Source organism: Eriocheir sinensis, unplaced genomic scaffold, assembly GCF_024679095.1.
Source record: "Eriocheir sinensis breed Jianghai 21 unplaced genomic scaffold, ASM2467909v1 Scaffold790, whole genome shotgun sequence".
NCBI classification, from domain to species: domain Eukaryota; kingdom Metazoa; phylum Arthropoda; class Malacostraca; order Decapoda; family Varunidae; genus Eriocheir; species Eriocheir sinensis.
Window position 1 is genome coordinate 68,351 of NW_026112154.1, and position 15,565 is coordinate 83,915.

Genomic DNA, 15,565 nt, shown 5'->3' on the forward strand with positions numbered 1-15,565 from the left:
AATAAGTCAGATGGGGTTTGAGTAGGATAAATATGTCCAGAATCGTCCAAGGTGGAGTTCTTACAGAAAGTTTGTGCGTAGAGTTCAGCCTTAGAGATAGATGAGACGGCGGTGCTGCCGTCAGTGTTAAGGGGAGAAGGGAGAGAAGAACTGAAATTTGAGATATTTTTGGCTAGGTACCAGAAGTCACGGGAAGAATTAGAGAAAGCAAGGTTTTGGCATTTTCTATTAATGAAGGAGTTTTTGGTAAGTCGGAGAATAGATCTGGCACGATTCTGGGCAGAAATATAAGATCATGGTTAACAGGAGTGCGAAGGCCTTGGTACCTTTTGTGAGCTGCCTCTCTATCTTTAATAGCACGAGAGCAAGCATGATTAAACTAAGGCTTTTTAGCATGAAGAGTAGAGAAAGAACGTGGAATGTATGCCTCCATTCCAGAGACAATAACCTCTGTCATGCGCTGGGCACACACAGAGGGGTCTCTCTCCTGGAAGCAGTAATCATTCCACGGGAAATCGGAAAAGTAAATCCTCAGGTTATCCCACCGAGCTGAAGCAAAATGCCAGAAGCATCGCCTCTTCGGTGGGTCCAAAGGATGTACAGGAGCGATAGGACAGGATACAGAAATAAGGTTGTGATCGGAGGAGCCCAACGGAGAGAACAGTTTGACAGAGTAAGCACAAGGATTAGAAGTAAGGAAGAGGTCTAGTATGTTGGGTCGGTCTCCAAGACGGTCGGGGATACGTGTAGGGTGCTGAACCAACTGCTCTAGATCTTTGAGGAGAGCAAAGTTGTAGGCTTGTTCACCAGGCTGGTCAGTGAAAGAGGATGAAAGCCAAAGCTGGTGGTGAACATTGAAATCTCCCAAGTTGGAGATTTCAGCGAAGGGAGAGTGGGTCAAGATGTGCTCCACTTTAGAGTTCATATAGTCAAAGAATTTTACATAGTCAGTAGAGTTGGTGAGAGATAAACAGCACATATGTATTTAGTAATAGAATGACAATGAAGTCTTAGCCAGATGGTGGAAAATTCAGAAGAGACAAGGTCGTGGGCACGAGAACAAGTGATGTCGTTGCGCACGTAGACGCAGCATCCAGGTTTGGATTGAAATTTAGGATAGAGACAGTAGGAGGGAATAGAGTAGAGATTGCTCTCAGTAGCCTCAGAAACCTGTGTTTCGGTGAGGAAGAGAAGGTGAGGTTTAAAGGAGGAGAGAATGCGTTCCACAGAAAGAAAATTAGAACGAAGACCGCGAATGTTGCAGAAATTGAGAAGAAAAAGGCTCGAGGAGTTATCAAGACTCCTCTCAGGTCGGCAGCCAGAAAGGGAGTCCTACCTGGGGGAATTTATGGTCCCCCACCCCCAGGCTGGGACTTCGAGGCACCGTTGTTGAACGCCATTTTGAATTTTGAATTTTTGGAAAAGGTGTGTGTTGTGTGAATGTAGTGTGATGTGGATAGAAGAGGATCTGTCTTTAGAGAGCATGTTGAACTACTCTCTGGTGTTGATGTTACAATAGGGAAAGGGTTAGTGGGGTAATGGGAAGGGTCTTTGGAGGGCTTCAGCACTCTCCTCACTTCCCATATATATACTTCATCGGGAGTGGCTTGCCCGTTCAGTAGGTGTCTTCCTACCTTCTCCAGCCAAATTATATATATATATATATATATATATATATATATTTATATATATATATATATATATATATATATATATATATATATATATATATATATATATATATATATATATATATATATATATATATATATATATATATATATATATATATATATATATATATATATATATATATATATATATATATATATATATATATATATATATATATATATATATATATATATATATATATATATATATATTTATATATATATATATATGTGTGTGTGTGTGTGTGTGTGTGTGTGTGTGTGTGTGTGTGTGTGTGTGTGTAATCATGGAAATCCAAAATATAAAGCTTTTACTTGAAACTTGTTGTGTTAATGATACTGTCAGGACAAATAATCGTTTAGAGTTTAGACCATTTTTCTCCAAAGAATGATAAAAATAAATGTTTGAAATTGCATGTCATGACACGTCGTCATACATCCGTGATTGGATAACATTTACATATTCTGAACGATTGCTGAGTGGTCAGCTTACAGGAATGGTGAGCCCGGGGACTTATATAAAGTTCGAGTCACACCGATGTATGCTGATAATTTTACACCATCGCCGAGAGTCGGAGGACTACTCACATACTATGAAGATCTTCAAACAACCGTAAGTTCAGCGACTATGTTCAAGAGGAGCAGCGGAAAGCAGCATGAGCCAAGCAAGAGTCATATAGCATTGCAGTCATTATAATTATAATTTGCCTGCGCCACTAACTTCCTGGGATCGTCGAAGAAACCCTGAAGAGAGCCTACAAGCGCTATAGGAAAACCTTAAAAAAATGTATGTAAAATACTTATATTTATATACAATGAAGAAAAGTATTTTATGAACATATCCTGAAAATTTTGTCTTAAATGCAAGTAATATATATATATATATATATATATATATATATATATATATATATATATATATATATATATATATATATATATATATATATATATATATATATATTTTCAGTACCTCAATGCCCTGTGTCTGTTACCTCGTGTGGCCTGACTGAAGAATCACTTATTATGTGGTCATTTCATAACTTTCTTGACCACTTATGACCTGTCTATTCCCTTACATGGCCCTCCTTACCTCTGTGACCAAGGCATTCATCACTACGTGTAGGTTGTTGTGTCCCTGCAGGACTGCAGGACGGATGTAGGACTCCGCTGAAGATCCTCTCCTCCCGTTCCTCGTAGTCATGTCGGGTATGGAGAAGCCTGGAAATAGGGGATGAGGAATAGTTTTTTTCAGTAATGGAAGCAGCTCAAGGGCATAAAAAAAAAACCGCTAGCACAAAAAGGGTAAAAGAAAGGAAAAAATGGAAAGGATGATTACGAAAAGGAGAGAAAGGAATAAATATAGAAGACAAGAAAAAAAAGAAAAGAAAGGAGGTGGGAGAGAAGAGCCATCATCATTAGTATATGTTGTCGTCGATATCTATGAAGGAAGATAAATATTCGAAGGCGAAGAAGAGGATGGAGGATACGAGAATCGAGGGACAGGAAGTGAAGGAGAGAAAGGTAAGAGAGGTAAAAGTAAAGGTGGGAGCATACGCTGTAGCTGCGCGTGGCCTCGCTGTTGATTTCCGTCGCATTACCCCTTGAGCCGGTGATGGGTGGGTCGAGTCCACTTGGCCTCGTTACCCTCACTCTTCCGCAGAGGTAAGTCGGCCAAACAGGCGTGTCAACACTATGAATACTGTGGCGCGCGGCCACTCGGCCTCCTAAACCTTGGTGTATGCACTCCTATCCTTGCTCCTGACATCTGCGTCTGAGTTATTTTCACCGCCTTCACCTCACCGTATGCACCTTCATCATATCAGCTAGTGCTACGACACACTTCATTGTACCCTACCCGTTAATTCTTTGTCCACTACATTCAAACTTGCATATCTTTCTTGCTTGTTCTTGTATCTTTTATTCCTACCATGCCATAGACACGCATATTGCTTGAGGAGGTCAGTTAAGCGATGTGCTGACCCTTGTCCAGTCGATGTGTTCATGATAATGGATGGGTGCAGGATTAAGAGGACAGGGTTAGACCGCTTTGATCCTTTAGCGCACACCTGTGACGTAGAGTGGTTGTTGAGTAAGGGGAAAGGGGAAGGAAGGCACGGGTAAGTATTGTAGACTTGGGTTACTCGCACGTTCGTACAAACTCTCTCTCTCTCTCTCTCTCTCTCTCTCTCTCTCTCTCTCTCTCTCTCTCTCTCTCTCTCTCTCTCTCTCTCTCTCTCTCTCTCTCTCTCTTTTTATCCCCCCTTCCCCCACCTCCCACACCTGTTGTATAGCCTTGCCCTTTGGAAAACGATGAAACCCTATAGTCGGATTTTCTCATAGCTTTGGTATAGATTTGCATCCGTACACCGAACAATAAGCCACTGGAGCGCTTAGTGAGTTGAAATTCCTTACTCCTAATGTTGGTAAAGTCGGGAACGGACTGACCTGATATTTGCTCTTGACCCCGGCTGAGTAAAATCAGAGTACGGTACTTTTCAGTCGGAAGCGGACCAATCCTCCCTCTGTTAATCCTTGGCGGGACTACATCTCATCGAGCAACGGGAATCAAACAGCTCCTCCCTTTAATCCATCCGTCTGTCAATCGCAGTTTCAAAGGATGTTACCATAAGCTAGGAATGATAAGCTTCATCTTTCGCCTGATTTGAGCGTAAGTTGGACCTCTTCCAGCGACCGAAAGCAAATACTTACTGATCACGCCCGATTTTAACAGTGAACTGGACCTGTCAATCGCCTCTCACCCCTGTCGCTTTTGAGCTGCAGGAACGTAGACACGAAATAGACCGGTTGTGGGGCATTGTAGCAAGTACAATGTTACGTTAAAGAAAATGTACATCAAAAGGGAGGAGTAAAATATGGTACCAATAATGATTGAAGACGCAGCCAGGAAGGCAGCTTCACTCTTTTTTTTTTCCAAGCTTGGGACTAAAAGTACTCCTGCTCTTGACCCACCACCCCTTTTTCAGGACCGCCGCCAGAGTGGCACAGACCAGGATCAAGTCAGTCTCCATTAATGACGTCACGCACGGCGTCAGTACTGCCGCTTGGTTCTCTACGCTCAACATATTATTTGTTTCGTGCATATTTTTTTTCTTTATCCTTCCTATAGTTATTATAAATTGGTGTTTCCATACTATTTTTTTTATTGATCGTTACTTTTCTTATTTCCATGATCTGCCGTATTTTACATATATATCCTACAGTATTATAAACATTCATTATAAGAATTACGTGGAATACAGTGGAGGGCAAGTAGTGTCAGATGGAAGAAATAAGAAATGACTGGAAATCTGATTGGTAACAAATGGTCGAGCAGGAATTTAGCCAAAAATCATACCTGGGTAGAAAAATAAATAACAGGAAAAATGTCACAAAAAAGTCAAGTAAATGTCCCAGGTACAAAAGTCTCAAGTCAGAAATCAAAGGTAATAAAGAAAAAGGAGTAAGAAGGATCGATAAATGAATTCAATCACCCGATGCTGATATCAGTATTACTTCAGTGCGAAGCATCCTTGATATTAATAAACATTAAGAACTTTAGGTTAGATGATCCTGGCAGTGTTTCTTACTTTAATAATACCGTTATCACCTTTACAACAATCACTCAACTTGAGGAGAATGATATGAATACACAATAAAATTGGCAAAGTGTGAGCATCTCTACTATGCTTCTTATTGTATTAATAACGACACCAGTGTGGGGTGACTGATTCTTTTTTATTACCCATGCGTTCCTACATGAACACACAAATACTGGGTGACACATCCTCGTTCCCGTACACATCTGTAACACGATCACGACAAAACGATGGCAGAGTAAAATTTTATTCATGCTCTTTCAGACCAGGAAAGGAGTGACATATGATAAATAAAACATTTCCTCACGCTATAATTGTTTTGTGGTGGCGCTACAGCAGATTTTTATCATCACTCAAACACTATACATCACTGAGAAGCGTATAAAGGCTAAACTGTGTCCTTATGTTGCTAGAAATATCCATAACCATTAAAATAGTATCCCGTGGTTACTGTAAGTACAAGTTATGAAACCACCACCGAGAAGTGTTTTGAGGCTATAATACCCCATCCCTCTCATACTGAAACCAGTAACCATTTGAAAACTATCCCGTGATTAATCTAAGCACACACAACTAATAAAGCATAATTTCCTGATGAATAATATAACTACATTAGATTTACTATCAAACATCTAACACCCTTACCTAGTATGAATTCAATTTAAAAAAATGTGAGATTGGTGATGCCCGGCGGGCGAATCACTAACCCTCACTACGATAGCTGCCCACCAACTGAAAACCAACCGACTCCGCGGATGACGTCACAGCAAGCTCGCAAGCCCAGCCGCGAGCCTTTACATAGAGACAGGCTTGCCAGGATACATTCGACAGACGCTCACGCTTGCTCGGGGTCAGTGCTGAACGTCATCTGTCCCATGCCCCTCATACTGCCCCACACTCTCCAGTCAGAAAACAGCCATTCATCCAACCTGATGTGTGCCACAGTGTTCTATCTTTTTCAGCAGATATGCCTAGTAACTGTTCAGTGTATGGGTGCGACAATACTGTACAGAAAACTGGGAATACTGTGCGGCATTTTAAAGAGGAATCGGTATTAAACGTTTTGTGACTTATTGCCGACGTAAAGGCATCATACACAAAATATGCACGTGTCTGTTCTGTATATTTCAAAGAACACAATTATGTAGATGACATAAAGTACAGGCTGCTTGGCACTGAAAAGTAAAAAAAATAAACGAGTCCTGAAGAAAGATGCTGCCCCCTCTCTTTTGCTGCCGAATAGTAAGTATGAAACTCAACATTTTACCTGATAAAATGTTTTGATGACTCAGTGATGATTGAAGAACCAGTAGGTGATACTGTAATGGCTGTAGATGCATGTGTTTGCATAATTCGGATTAGATCAGGTTACAGTGACCTCACCTGATTTATCATGATCCACTCAAGGTACATGTTAATTAGACACTCTGAGGTCACAGTTCAGAAGGTTGAGGACTGCTGGTTTCTAGTTCCAGAGACGGGCTGGTACAACTGTGCTGGCGGTGTGGTAAATGAGATCGATCACATCCTTGTTAGTACTCGTTGGAGGATCCCCCAGAACTGTAGGGTTTTCCTGAATGCTAAGTTCTTTAAAACCGACCGCAAACTTGTTCTTGCAAAAATGAGGATACGCATTAGGTCGAAGAAAACCTCAAGGTGCAACTTTCCGGGGTTTCATCTTGAGAAACTGAGGGACCATGCGTGTGCTCAGGAATATCTGTGACAGTCTCAAATCGGTTTGTACTGCTTGGTACTTTAGAGGACCGTGGAGAGTTGTGAGGTATCTTTAAACGTTAAACTCACAAATTTGCCGAGGAGTGCACTGGAGAGCGCCCAAGGTCTCCCAGTAGCGTTGCCTTGAGGTAGACACAAGAGAAAGGAAAAAGGAACCGACAGGACTACAACATGATCGTGAATGTGTGACAGAAGCCTCAAAATCCCAATTTCCCGGAACTCAGTGTTAGTGTGACATGAGGGATACCACAGTCTACCTTCTCCAGGTTTCCCAAGGTACGCATTTATCGACTAGCCCGGAAGGGAGGATGAACCGCTAGGCACGCCGACAGCCCAGGTCAGGATTCGAACCCGGGACCGCGAACTCGTAACAGGCACGTTAACCACTGCACCACGAGAGAAGGTATATTTTCATGTATGAATTTTTGTTTTTACTTAGGAAGCTAATTACGTATACAAGTAAGAAAAAATATATAAAAGTAAGTTAGAAGAAAAGATTGTTACGAATTGCAGTTTGTAAAATCCTTGTTATCATTTATTTTATTCTGCCAAAATATACATTTTATCTAACGCATTTGATATTGGGTAGGCGGTGGCTGAGTCGTCAACGTGTGGGCGCGCCGCCCAGGAGGACCGTGGTTGAGTCCCGCCCGCCGCTACAAGCTGACAAATTTTAGTCATTGCTTAGTGGCCTAAGACTATCCACACGATGTCGTGAAGACTACCTATGAACCTGGACTCCAGATCACCTCTAAAAGAGTATCAAAGATGAGCTCCATAAGAGAGCAGAAGCTAAGTTTGATGGCTCCACTATAAACACTCGTCTGCGCCGTAATAAGTACTAACTAACTCGGGCCGACCAAGAAAGCTTACCGGAGCCATAGGCGGAGCGTGAAGAAAAAATCCTGTAATTAAGCATACTCATGAGTATATATTTTTTTTCCTATTCATCAGTCTAAGAAACGTTCATTCACTGTTATTTATTAGCATAATCTTTTTGTTCCTATGCGCTATTCGCCTCTTTACTTTACCCTTCCGTCTATTTGAAACCTGTTTCCTAATATACAACTACTTTACCTATTTTGTTATCTATTTTTCTCACCTTTATACACCCTTTTTTCTTAAGTTATCTTTTCTTATCTTCGCTCCTTTTGCCTATTTCCTCTTGAACCTACACCTTACTTAATTCTCCACTTCCCAATATTAATATTTTATCTATTCTGGGCATCTTTCTTCTACTTATACCCCGTCAGTCTTCACTATGACTTATTTTAAGAACGAAGGCCTTCTATGCCCTATCTGGCCTCAATCCTCAGAAGGCTTATGGACCCAATTGAGTGCCTATTATTGTCCTTAAATAATGTGGTTTCATGCTGACACCCTGCTTGGTCAAACTGTTTCGTCTCTGCCTATCAACATCTATCTTCCCTTCCCGCTTGAAGCATGCCTTCATTCAGCCTACGTCTAAGCAGGATGACCGCTTTAAATCTCGCAATATATCGCCCTATAGCTTTACTTTTTTTTTTTCATCTAAAACTTTCGAAACAATCCATAACAGTAAATTTCTTAAGCATATATCTACTTCGTCGTTCTTTTTTGCCGTTTCGGTGACATCTCGAATTTAAAAAAAAAAAAAAATTTTTTTTTTTATTTTTTTTTATTTTATTTTTTTTTTTTTTTTTACATGTGGCCTATTAGCCCCGGTAGGCTATTACGTTGGGGCCTAATGGTCGGTCCGAGCCCGTCATGTCGCAGGCAATTGCTTATAGTGGTTTATTGATAGCTGGCTCAAATATTTACTTTCTCAACTACACTCCTATGGTTTTTATCTTTGTTTCTGTTCTTTTACCTCAAGCTCATTTTCAGGCCGATCTATTTATGCTGTGATTGATGGTTCCGTAATCCTTTCAACAGTGGTGTTCCGCAGGGCTCTGTTCCATATCCCACTGTATTTTATTGTTCATTAATGATATTCCCATAAAAATTGTTATCTCCACTCCTACGCAGATTACTCTAATCTGCATTATTCGCATTTTTTAACAGAAGACCCTCCCAACAGGAATTATAGGGTTCAATGTTGGACGCAAAGAACATATACTCTGACCTAGCCATAATTTCCGATTGAGGCAGGAGTTCACGAACAAATTTATCCACGTGTCAACTCGACACAATCTTCCAAAAAGCTATCCCATATTCTTCGACAACACTCAGCAGTCGCCTTCTTCTACTTAACTGCAAACTACATTATCTCCTCTCTTACTAAATGTCCTTCTTCGAGGTTAGACGTTCTCTTTTGTCTCCATCAATTCTTTACCCCTTCAGAGATGATGTCAATATACAAGGGCCCTATCCATTTATTTATTTATTTATTTATTTATTACGTTTACGCCTATGGCACCGTTAGGCTTTCTTTGTAGGGCCTGATGGTCGGCCCCAGCCTGTTGTGGCACAGGCATGTGTTTATAGTGGCGCCATCTTGCTTGCATTGCTCAATAATAATCTTTCCATAACACACTTTTTTCTCCACTCTTACACCGATGACTTTACGCAACACAATTCAACTTTTCTTAACAGAAAACACTACCAACAGGTATTAAAGGCCTTAAAATTAAGGTTGGACGCTAAAGAACGCTGAAACTCTGACGTAGCCATCATTTCCGATTATGGCATGTGGAACTTGGTGTTCTTCAATGCTTCAAAAATCCACGTGTCGACTCGACACAATCTTTCAAACACCTATCACCTATTCTTCGACAACACTTAGCTGTCGCATTTTTCCACACTAAACATTTTCGGTCTATCCTTAACTCAAAATATTAACTGAAAACGTTATATTCCTCTCTTGCCAAATCACCCTCTTTGATGTTAGCCGTTCTCTATCGTCTTCACCAGTTTATTCCCTCTCTCAGATGCTGTCTATAGACAAGGGATATGTCTGTCCTCGTTTGGAGTATGCATTTTTTGTGTGTGGAATCTTCACACAATCTGTGCTATACAGAGTGGAGTCAAAGGCTCATTGTCTCATCAACTCCCCTCCTGTTACCGACAGTCTTCTGTTTTTTTTAAAGTACTCCGCAATGATGCCTCTCTATTATTTTCCTATTAATATTTACATGGTGACTGCTTTTCTGAACTTCCTAATTGCATGCCTTCCCTCCTTCAGCAACCCCGCTGCACACAACTTTCTTACAAAAGTTAACCAGCTTCTTCATTCCTTCATTCTTTCCCCTGGCAAACTAATTATAAGTATTCTGTGACTGGGCCACTGACCTCTATATATCTTTATTCACTCACTTTTCCTGAATCCACAAAAATGTTGCCTACGGAGGGTTGGGGCCCATCGGAATGTGTAACGCTGCGCACTCAACCATCCCGAGCTTTTTCAGTGTTTCATTCTTACTGAATAATTTTTCTCTCAGTTAGACATATTCCCAGTCAAATGCTTTGTTTCCCATTACCCCAAATTTTCATATTATCTTAACTTTCTTGGGCAGAGGGGTGACTTGACGCCAATTTGCAAAAGGACTTTGGAATTTATTGTCATAGCAATGTAAGGTAATATTTAAGACATATCTGTATAACATGATTTGCGTAGGTTTGTGCATAATAAAGTTATTTTTATCATGTAATAAGCTAAAAAACCTTATTTCGTAAAAGATTATTCTGCAAGTAGTTATGAGCAGCATAGCAAAAAACCTGTAATATTATCATCAACTCAAACTTGAAAACGATTACATCGTAGGTCCTTTGATATAATGTTTGCACTTACTTGAAGAATAATCATTTAGGTAATGAGAGTTTCTATCTTATAACATGATGAAAAATAAATCATGTATGCCCGATGTTATACAAATCATGTTATATGGGTATAACTTTAATATATTGCTATGGCAATCAATATGAAACTTTCTTTGCAAATTGGCAATGAAAAATAATTAAGTTCCCAAGAAAGTTTAGAAAATTTACAAATCTGGTGGTAATAAGCATCAAAATGCCCGGCTGAGAACAAGCCAATCGGGCGTTCCAAACACTGTGGAAGGGTTGTCACGCTCTTCACCTAAGCATTCCCAAATGTTTGATGTGTGTAGCGTCATGTTAGGTTGAAGATGGGAATCATGGAGATTGAGGGATGTAGTCGTGTTCTACAGCTACCCTCACACCTCTTTGGTCCTTTATTCCGGCCCCAAACAGGCGGTCTCTCTTAGCTCGGAGAGGGTGATGGGCTGGTCTGGATGACCACGACTCAGGCTACCACTACTATATCAGGTTGTAGTTACGTGTACTCAGTCCTGCTACCCCATTTGCTGCTCGGTTCATAAGCCCAACGACCACCCGTGGTGGTTGAGAGTGTTGGAAAGTGAATTTTTAATTGTGGCATCAAGTACTTTTGACAGGTCTGGTCTGGTCAGGGGAGAACTCCTACTCCATCAAACACACCCAGCCCCTTTTCCTAGGGCTTCGCCAGGGTGGAAATGAGACGCGCTTGTCGTGCCAGTACCACGGTTAAGCTCCGACGAACCCTTTGTGTCCTGCCTGGAACATCCTGAGATTCTCAGATGATCATCGACTACCTCATCTGTCAGCTTAAGTCAGGAGGTTGAGAGTGAATATAGTAGACATTCTTAGACGAGGAGACCTGGCAATGGAGAGATCAGTAGTGGGAGTTATACCCACTACTGGTCAGGCAGAGCGACGGCGATCGTCTCAAAGGAGTAGCTATAGCTATTACTAGTTGTTATAACAGCGGAGGTTAGAGGTGTTGCGAGGAAGTTGAAATGTGGAAAGGCAAATGGGATCTGTAATATCAGCGCAGAGATGCTGAAAGACTCTCCGTGGTATTAAAATGTTCAGCATGGCGAGCATGCTGGCTCATCTACTGCTGTTGCGTGCAGGGCACTAATATATAGGTATCTTCTCTCTGCCTTATTTATTTGTTCTTTAATCACTCTTATAATTATAATTTACACCTATGCGTAGAATATTTTGATAATAAATTTTATGTTCCTAAACCTCCTTTCTCTCTCTTACTCATATGGTACTGATGTAAATACTTTCTTATTTAACATAAAAATATGTTTTCACATTGAAACCCTGTCTATACTAAAGCTCTTTCGCCCCTGCATTTCAACATATATTTCCTCTTTCAACTGAAAGTAGACATGTTCTTTAGAAGGGGAACTACTGCGTCTCTTCAAATTACCATCCAATAGCTTTTCATTCTTGTATTTTTAAAGCTTTTGAAACAAACTTTATCAAGAGTTTTTAAGAAGCATTTATCAATTATCTTTTTTTTTTTTCTTTCCGAACACCAGTATGTTTACCATGAGGGCCGTTCTACTGTTATCTTACTTAAAAACAGAACATTGGAAGTCTGCAAGAGTCCAGTAGGCAAAGCAGCTCCTGTAAACCTAACCCCACCTAAACTCATTATCCATGAATTTATCTAACTTCTTAAATATATCTATCGTATTGGCACTCACACCATGACCGCTAAATGTTTCACTCATCCGCCTCTGTATTGGTAAATCAATTATTTCTTAAGTCTTAGTTTAATCCTAATTCTTTTGACTTAAATCCATTCCTACGTGCCCTGCCTGGCTCTTTGTGTGTGTGTGTGTGTGTGTGTGTGTGTGTGTGTGTGTGTGTGTGTGTGTGTGTGTGTGTGCAGCAAAGGAGACAGTTCAAGGGTATAAAAAAATGAAAAAAAAGCCCGCAACTTACTGCTCCTAAAAAGAGTAGAGGTCAATTTCGGGAGGAGGTGTCCTGATACCCTCCTCTTGAAAGAGTTCAAGTCGTAGACAAGAGGAAATACAGATGAAGAAAGATTGTTCCAGACTTTACTAGCGTGAGGGATGAAAGAGTGAAGATTCTGATTAACTCTTGCATAAGGGATTTGGACAGTATAGGGATGAGCTTGAGTAGAAAGTCGTGTGTGGCGAGGCCGCGGGAGGGGGAGAGGCATGCAGTTAGCAAGTTCAGAAGAGCAGTCAGCGTGAAAATATCGATAAAAGATAGAAACAACATGGCGCGGAATTTAAGAGGTAGAAAACTATCAGTAAGAGGAGGAGAGCTGATGAGACGAAGAACATTAGACTCCACTCTGTCCAGGAGAGCTGTGTGAGTGGAGCCCCCCACACGTGAGATGCATACTCGATACGAGGGCGGACAATGCCTCTGTATATGGATAGCAACTGTGCGGGGGAGAAGAACTGGCGGAGACGATACAGAACGTCGAACCTTGAGGAGGCTGATTTAGTAAGAGAGGAGATGTGAAGTTTCCAGTTATTATTTTGAATTATGGATAGACCGAGGATGTTTAGTGTTGAAGAAGGTGACAGCTGAGTGTTGTCGAAGAATAGGGGATAGGTGTTTGGAAGATTGTGTCGAGTTGATGGGTGGAGAAATTGAGTTTTTGAGGCACTGAAGGACACGAATTTCCTTTTATCCCAATCGGAAATGATAGCAAGGGCTGAGGTTAAGCGTTCTGCTGCCTCCAGTATGGAGTCATGTAATTCCTGTTGATAGGGTTCTCTATTGAAAGAAGTTCAATAATACAGAGTGGAGTCGTCAGCGTATGAGTGGATAGGACAGTTTGTTATGGAAAGAAGATCATTGATGAATAATAGCAAGAGAGTGGGTGATAAGACAGAGCCCTGTGGAACACCACTGTTGATAGGTTTAGGGGAAGAACAGTGATCGTTTACCACAGCAGAGATAGAACGGCCGGAAAGGAAACTGAAGATAAAGGAACAGAGAGAGGTACAGAATCCGAAAGAGGGCGGTTTAGAAAGCAAAGACTTGTGCAAGACTCAATCCAAAGCCTTCGATATGTCTTGCGCAACTGAGAAAGTTTCACCGGAACGGCTAAGAAAGGATGACCAAGAATCAGTTAAGATCGCCAGTAGAACGCCCTTACGGAACCCATACTGGCGATCAGACAGAAGGTCAGAAGTGGATAGGTGCTTTTGAATCTTCTTTTTAAGGATTGATTCAAAAGCTTTAGATAGACAGGAAAGTAAAGCTATAGGGCGGTAGTTTGAGGGATTAGAGCGGTCACCCTTCTTAAGCACAGGCTATATGAAGGCATACTTCCAGCAGGAAGAAAAGGTAGATGATGACAGGCAAAGGCGAAAGAGTTTGACCAGGCAAGGTGTCAGCACGGAGGCACTGTTTTTAAGGACAATAGGAGGTACTCCATCAGGTCCATAAGCCTTCTGAGAGTTGAGGCCAGAGAGGGCATGGAAAACATCATTCTGAAGAATTTTAATAACAGGCATTAAGGAGTCAGGGGAGGATGAGGAGGAATATGCCCAGAATCGTCCAGAGTGAAGTTGTTACATACTGTTTGAGCGAAGAGTTCAGCCTTAGAGATAGATGATACGGCGGTTCTGCCGTCAGGGTTAAGGAGGAGGAAAGAAGAAGTGAAGTCGGAGGAGATATTTTTTGCTAGAGGCCAGAAGTCTCTAGAATAATTGGAGAAAGCAAGGTTTTGACATGTGCTATGGATGAAAGCACATTTGGCGATTCGAAGAATATATTTGGCACGATTCCGGGTGGAAAAGTAAAGAGCATGGTTGGCAGGAGTTCAGAAGGCTCTGCTATATTTTGTGAGCTGCCTCTCTATATTTGACAGCACGAGAAAGAGCGTGATTAAACCAAGTTTTTTTTAGCATGAGGAGTAGAGAAAGTACGTGGAATGTGTGCTTCCATTCCAGAGACAATCACCTCTGTGATGCGCTGGGCACACACAGAGGGGTCTTTCTCCTGGAAACAGTAATCCTTCTACGGGAAATCAGAAAAGTACATCCTCAGGTCGTCCCACCGAGCTGAAGCAAAATGCCAGAAGCATCGCCTCTTCTGTGGGTCCAGAGGATGTACAGCAGCGATAGGACAGGATATAAAAATGCGGTTGTGATCGGAGGAGCCCAACGGAGAGAACAGTTTGACAGAGTAAGTAGAAGGGTTAGAAGTAAGAAAGAGGCCTAGTATGTTGGGCCTGTCTCCAAGACGGTCGGGAATGCGTGTTGAACCAACTGCTCTAGATCGTTGAGGATAGCAAAGTTGTAGGTTTGTTCAGCAGGTTGGTCAGTGAAAGAGGATGAAAGCTAAAGCTGGTGGTGAACATTGAAATCTTCTAGGATGGAGATTTCAGCGAAGGGAGAGTGGGTCAAGATGTCCTCCACTTTGGAGTTCAAATAGTCAAAGAGTTTTACATAGTTAGTAGAGTTAGGTGAGATAAACGACACATATGTATTTAATAATAGAATGACAATGAAGTCTTGGCCAGATGGTGGAAATTTCAGAAGAGTCAAGGTTGTGGGCTCGAAAGCAAGTTATGTCATTGTGTACATAGACGCAGCATCCAGGTTTGGATTGAAATTTAGGATAGAGATAGTAGGAGGAAACAGAGTAGAGAGTGCTGTCAATATCCTCAGAAACCTGTGTTTCAGTGAGAGGAAGAAGATGAGGTTTAAAGGAGGAGAGATGATGCTCTACACTCTACAGAATGAAAATTAGAACGAAGACCACCAAATGTTGCAGAATTTGATGAAAGAGGTT

The 15,565-nt window shown here is 41.2% G+C and overlaps 1 pseudogene; it reads right to left on the reverse strand.

Moving 5' to 3' along the window:
* LOC126994419 (glucose dehydrogenase [FAD, quinone]-like) overlaps window positions 1-15,565 on the reverse strand; it is a 75,280-nt pseudogene that overhangs the window by 51,707 nt on the left and 8,008 nt on the right.